The sequence below is a fragment of the Nannospalax galili genome, unplaced genomic scaffold, assembly GCF_000622305.1.
Source record: "Nannospalax galili isolate Female #2095 unplaced genomic scaffold, S.galili_v1.0 scaffold293, whole genome shotgun sequence".
Taxonomy (NCBI): Eukaryota; Metazoa; Chordata; class Mammalia; order Rodentia; family Spalacidae; genus Nannospalax; species Nannospalax galili.
This window is the reverse complement of record NW_008337147.1, coordinates 10,819,946-10,827,186: the sequence shown is the minus strand read 5'-3', so window position 1 is coordinate 10,827,186 and position 7,241 is coordinate 10,819,946.

Sequence of the window (7,241 nt, the reverse complement as noted above, 5' to 3'; positions counted from 1 at the left end):
GTTCTCCATTGTTAATTAAGCTTGGAACTTTTTCCATTTTATTTTTCATTTTATACTTAATTAAATTTGGGGATCTGGCTATGGTTATGTTATAGAATCTTTTACAGATGTCTGTATGTCAAGTTTTTAACTTGCTAGAATCAAAAGTATCAATTATGAATTTTGGGAAAAAGCAAAAAAAAAATAAAGTGAAAGGAACAGTTGAAGATCATCTACAGGGACTTCTTTGTGGACTTCAAGCATCAATGTGATTATGAATTAATGTGATCTTTGTCTTACTGGAGACTTTTCATACAGCAATGATTGTTTGATTCCACAATATGGATTTGTCTTGAATACAATTTCAGTCTATCCATGTTGCTGGGTGGTAAAAGTTTGCTGTGTCATTCTCTTCTTGTGACAGGAAAACTCAGACTTGAAGCTTGGCATACATCCTATCTAACAACTTGAGTCTCAGGCTCAGAAAACAGCTTTCCTCTTCAGTTCAGAAGACAGCACTTGATTCTTATTTACATTGTAGATATAGCTTATACTTCTAAGCATTCTTAAGGGCTTGGTTAAATGTTATGTTTTGTTCCTTTAAGGTAAGAGTGGTTTTGAAGAAATTGATTGCTTTTACTTAGACAATTTATCATTTTTCAATGTACATTAAGCAGATGTAGAAATCTATTCTTGGCAATCACATCACAAGAATTTCTATTAAAAAGTCTATATTGGAGAAACAGCTGGTCTATTTCCCCTAAAGTGCAAAATCATTGGTTGCAGAATAAAAAAGAGCACTGGTGATCTTTTATTCAATCAAGCTCTGAAATTCACCCACTATTTATCTGCTGACCAGTAAAATTCTGTAAGGTATTGCTGTTGTTTAAAGTTAGTGAAACAGTGCTTTAAAAACATACTGTAGGGGGCTAGAAAGATGGCTTATTAGTTAAAAGAGAGTTCTGTTCTTGCAGAGGACACAGTTTGGCACCTAACATCCATGTTGGGTGGCTCACAACCACCTGTAAATCCAACTCCAGAGCATCTGATGCTCTCTTCTGGCTTCCACTGGCATCTGCAGTCACACAAGTACATACTCTCACACAAATACATATACACATAATTAACATAAATCAAAGTCTTAAAAATTAAAATAAAATATGTAATTGAAATCTAAGGAATCCCCCAATATGATATAATATATTCAAATAAATGTATCTTCATGACGAATTTACCTGAAATCATTTTGTTAAACTGAAAGGCATTTTCATTGAAAAAGAAGCAAATAATACCAGATAGAATAATACCTACTTGCTTTCTATAGGCTATTCATTTATAAATAAATTCATAGAGTAAAACTCATGCATTAATAATACAATTATTTGCATTAAACTTTTGTTTGCATATTTTGTCAGAGACAGAGAGGCAGTGAAGGAGATAGAGAGATAGACGATAGATAGATGATAGATAGATAGAGTGATAGAGAATATGAGAATGAGAATGAACAGTCACACAAACATCTTTGCATAGGGAGATAGAGCAAGGTTAAAGTAGAATTACATGTGACTTATCGCTGTGCTTGGGGATGGATACCAGCTTTCTAATCTGTTTCATTGCTTTGCTTTGGTGACAAGATTGAAAGACACCACTAACATGATATTGCATGGATAGTACTAACTTTCTTGTAGGTTAGGATAGAATTTTAGTTCTTAGGAAAGAGAAGATGCATTTGTATCATAAGAAAATGGTTTTATTTGGAAAAAATAAAAGTTTCCCTAAGAAATTCATTCTTCTATTTTTGTCATTCTTAGTTATTTCATGTGAGAAAAGGGGACAGTTATTTCTGACACAGTTAAGTGAAATAATGCATGTAATATTACACTCTAGATAGTAGCACACTATTTAAATTAGGAATGCCATCTTGATTTAAAATAAAAACCCAAATACCTCTGACAAAGCAAGTCATCAATTTGGAGTGACTGGAATATTAATCTTTCCGCAATGGTTGGAGGCAGTAGACAACTTTGAAAAGAGATGATTAATTTCCTAAAGAAAATCTAGCAAATATATTATTTATACATCGTCATCGTACTTCTCTCTTCCACTTAGCATCTGCACAGTGCTGTCCAATTTACTTAGACCCCTAACTTCAATGATTAATGCAAGTTTAAAAAAATAGTTTGAGTTAATTGTCATTGTCCTACAACAGTTTTTTTAGTATATCAGAACAGATAAAGTAGAGATACAGGCTTCAAAATCTAAAAAAAAGAGCAAATATTAAAAATCTGATTAATGTGTATGTTATCAGCATGTACTGTGGAGTCACAGTCTCTCTGTTCATATCGCAGCTCTTCCACTCACTAAGGTGTGACTATTGGCAGTTAACTTGTGACTTGCTGTAAAATGAAACTAACAATACACTTGCCTCATAAAATTGTGATGTTTAAATAAATGCATACATGCAAATTGTGCATGTATTTGTCCTATTAAAAAATAAGAGCAGACGGGTGTGGTGGCGCATGCCTTTAATCCCAGCACTCGGGAGGCAGAGGCAGGTGGATCTCTGTGAGTTCAAGGCCAGCCTGGTCTACATAGTGAGTTCCAGGACAGCTGGGGCTACAGGGAGACCCCGTCTCAAAAAGATTAAAAAAAAAAAAAAAAGCAGCATGTGACATTGATGAAGACATGAGGACTTATGGTGCAATTAGTGTAGAGAGAAATGATGACCTTTTTTACATTAATGATGGAAGGATTCAAGGGGGAAGAATATTGGGAAAGTCAATATTGTGGGCTGCTGAGGTGAAATTATGGAGAGAAAAGGAGTAGGCAGAGTAGATGTTGGATATGAGATAAAGAGTTTAGTTGCAACCAGAAATATTATGGCAAGCTATTTTAAGACTTTGAGTGAGATGAGTCACAGTGTAAAGAAGGATTAGCTATGGTTTTGGTAGAGAAAAATTAAATCATAGTTACTGGAAAAGAGTGTATATGTGTGCTGTTGAATATATGTATAACATTCACACAGACATATTGGTTCGATGGACATATTCATCTGACTTTAGGTCAATTTCTTTGAAAGCTTCTTTTTGTTAACTCTTATTTCTTAGACTCAAGAAGAGAAAATCCCAAATGGGATTAAATTTAGATAGGAGTTGACTGTAAAGATATTACAGTAGCAAAAATTTCCTTAAAAGAAAATTGGTCAAGAGACTAAAATCTCTGGCTTGGACGAAGACCCAACTTTTTAGGTTTGCAAGGTCACCTGGTCATGAACCACCCCTTCCTAGGAAGGAGGGGTCAACTTAAGTCATGCTAAAGAGATGGGCAGAATACCTAGTGTATTAATGAAATTGGAATCCCTGTCACCTAGTACAGTACTATGGACCTGGACACAGACCAGCAGCTTTCTGTAAGTTTGTCTGCTTTTCAGAATTCTTTAGGAAAACATATCACCTCCTTGGCTTTTTTCTTTCTTTCTTTTCTATCCTTTTTCTAAGCATGATTTTTCTAAAGCTCTGGGCTGCCCCAACATTTTGAATTTCTTTACTTTTTCTCTAAAGTTCCCTTCCCTTCCTTCTCTCGCTACTGATAGCCTGCCAGTGTCTGACCCCCATGTGGTCTCTAAAAAGGTGTGGGTTTATGGCTTTTGTTATTCTTCCCTCCATTCTCCTCCTAAAGGCAGCTACTGAAATTATAGCTTGCCTGTCCAGAGGATTTTTCCTTACATTCTAATAAAATTGTCCTAAAGCTTTCATTTGAGTTCATTCTTTTTTTGTGGGGGGAGGGGTGTTGTTTTTTGACAGCTCGTCTCCTTAGTCCCAGCCTGCCTGGAAGTCAGAATGTGGACCAGGGTGGCCTCGATCTCAGAGATCCACCTGCCTCTGCTTCCCAAGCACGGGGATTAAAGGCAAATGCCACCATGGACAGCTTTTTTTTTTCTTTTTTCTTTTATGTGCATGAGTGTTTTGCCTGCATGTATGTAAATGTACCCATGGAGTGCAAAGCCAAAGCCTCTGGAGGCCAGAAAGAGGGTGTTGGATCCCTCGGAACTGCAGTTATAGAGGTAAGCAGCCATGGGAGTGCTAGTATTAGAGTAGCAAAAAAGCCCTATAAGATTAACTGGTCAAGGGACTGGAGAGATGGCTCAGCAGTTAAGAGCACTGGCTGCTCTCGCAAAGGACCCAGGTTTGGTGCCCAGAACCCACATGCCTTTAACAACTGTCCATAATTCCAGTTCCGGGGGATCCAATGCACTCTTCTGTTCTTTTTTAAAATATATATTTCATGTGTATGAGTGTATTGTCTGCGTGTGTGGAAGTACACCCGAGGTGTACAATGCCTGAGGAGGTGAGCAAAGGGCATTGGATCCGCCTGTCTGTCACATGTCTAATTCCATGCAGACTTTAAGCCTAAATGACTTCATGGCTTTTTCCTTCTTTCCTCCACTCTCTTCCTCAACCCTGCTGTGGAGATTTCCAGTTTGCCTGCCCTGAGGATTTTTCTTTAAATTCTATTTTTCTAAAGCTTTGTGTTTTGTGGTTCTGTCCCCCACCTCATGGGCTGTTGGCTACCGACTCACGAGAACAAAGGGAGCAGAAGCGACACAGAAAAAGACTTTCCTGGGAGGCAGATTCAGTGAAACAGCTCCGTTTATTCAGTGGGGGTTAGGGAAAATATAGTGTGGAAGCAGCAGCCAAAGCCTCAGCTGATAGATGCTCATAGTATGCTTTATTTACATGTGGTAGGGGAATCTTATCATCTGACCATAGGGCAATGCCTAATTATCATACAGAAAAAACATGGGGGCAGTTTTATTGCCAGTAACTATGCCAAAGGTCATGTTTCAAATAAAGTCAGGCATCCGTGCTTGGCAGCACTTTCCAGGTAAGTCAGGCAGAGAGCAGAAGGCCCCTGCTGAGAAAGGGAGTCCTTCAATATAGTGCCAAGCCCCTTAGAGCGGACATGGAGGACTACAACCTTAGCAGCAGGGTCCCCCACCAGTGTTTGAGTCCATTCTTAACTCTTTTTATGAATGAGAATAAAAATGCTGAAAGGGGACCCCATTTTTCCCTGTATCAAAGAGACTCATATTCTAATTGTTATAGCCTAATAACTATAATTTGACAATTATAAAAAAATATATTTTTGAGGAAATTCTTTTAAGAATTATATTAATAACTGGAGTAATAGACTTCTAATTTATTTTGTGTCAAATACCAATTAATGTCAACATGACAAAGTCATATAACTGTCAAAAATCAACAAGGTCAGGCAGTGAGATGGCTTAGTGAGTAAAGGTGCCTGCCACAGAAGCCTGGAGGCCTGAGACTGATCCCCAAACTCACATGGAAATGGAAGGAGACAACTAACTCCACAAAATTGTCCTCTGACCTCTACATGTGAGCTGTGGCAATGCACACCCCATCATGCACACGCACAGCAATAATGAATGAAAATTTAAAACCTAACAAGATCATAAATTTGGGTGTACTTTTTAAGACGGACACAAAGATCTTACTGTTCACTTTAATTATTGACTAATTTGATAATTTATGCTCATTTTTAGAAGTTTGAAAGTGACAGGAAACAGAACTTCATTCTCATTTTAGTAAATTGCTTAAGATGAATGCACAGAAATTCTCATTGACTTGGACAAAGTACTTCAATAAGTGTAAACCAAAAGCAGCCTCATTGTGAGGGTAGAAGTTGACAAGGTAGGGAAAGATTACTTCCTGGCTGCATCTACATTGCTAAGCCTAAATGGCACTGAGATCCATCTCTTCATTGTGTGTGCAGTGGGGAGAAGTGTAAAAAGGGAAAGACATTTGGGTGACACTGTGCCTAGAGAACTTTGGCTATCATGGTAATGCCTGGCAGTGAAAAGTGGTGTTCAGACAAAAATATGACAGAGTTAGTTTTAAAATTTATTTAAATATATTAAAAAATATGTGTATGAGTGTTTTGACTGCATGTTAAGTGCACCAGGCTGTGTAAAGCCTGCAGAGGACAGAACAGGGCATCAGTTCCCCTGGAACTGGAGTTACAGACAGTTGTTTTGTGCCATGTGGGTGCTGGGATTTGAACCCAAGTCCTCTGGAAGAGCAGCCAGTGCTCTTAACCACTGAGCCATCTCTCTAGCCCCAGAAATATGACCAAATTGTATCTATTCTGACAAGCTTAACTATTCAAAGTAACTCTCCTTGTCATTAGTGGGATAATTCACCCAGCAGATGAAAAGAAGATTGGTGGGTACAAGTCCCAGACTGGCATTCTCCTATACTAAGGGTGGCATCCAGCTATTCCTCTTCTCTCCTATCTATCCTTGAACTCTGGTATCCTGAGACTCAAGTAAAATATTGGTAACATACTGCTGATAGTGAGGAAAAAGAGTTCAGATGGGAGGTGTGTGGCAGTGGAGAGCATCCAGGAACAGGGAATATAGAGCACAGGGCTCACAATGTATATGGTAGACATTCTCTTGCTTTCTTTGCCACCATTGAGCAGAATGCTCTAGCTTCACTGGGTTTGGCTTGCTGTAAACCTGACCAGTGTAGAACATCAGCCCTAATAGGTTCTGATCAGGAAGAAGGAAATAACTTTTGAGGAAATGGGTTTTTTATTCTGAACTGGGTAGCCTTCCTAGTCACACAAAATTTAAGTTAGAATTATGAAAGTCAAACTGCATCATATGTCTGTCTTTGAAAGGTTTGTCTTCCTAGTTAGAAGAAGTCCAACCTATTATTCTATAATTTTTCCTTTCTAGAAGAGACAGTACTGTTACTCATAAATCAAAATAATTATATTTCAATTTATTTCTCAAGATACAAAGCAAGTAGATATTGGAAGAGTATACTTCATTGTGGCTACAAAACAGACCTTGGCTAATCAGTACAAAATACCAAAAGAAAAGCACTCTTTTTCCTTAAAGGTGAGTAAATACAGAATTGTTATGGATACAGAAACTGGATTTTTTTCATATCTCATCGCTAAAGATTTGTTTTCTCAGCAGATTTATACTTAAGATTAAAAAATAATTTTTTAAAACCTTTGTTTTCATTTTTGCTAGAAAAGAGATTTTCATTTGTTTTTTTTTTTTTTATTTGTTTTCTGTTGTTAAGAAGACCTGCCTTCCCCATTAGATGATGTTAGCTCTGCTCTGTCAGGCTTTATAGTGCTCTTTTCTTTCCTTGACTGGTGTGAACTGAATTTTTTTTTCTTCCTTACTCTGCATATATGTGTGTTGTATGTGTTCAAGTGTGTGC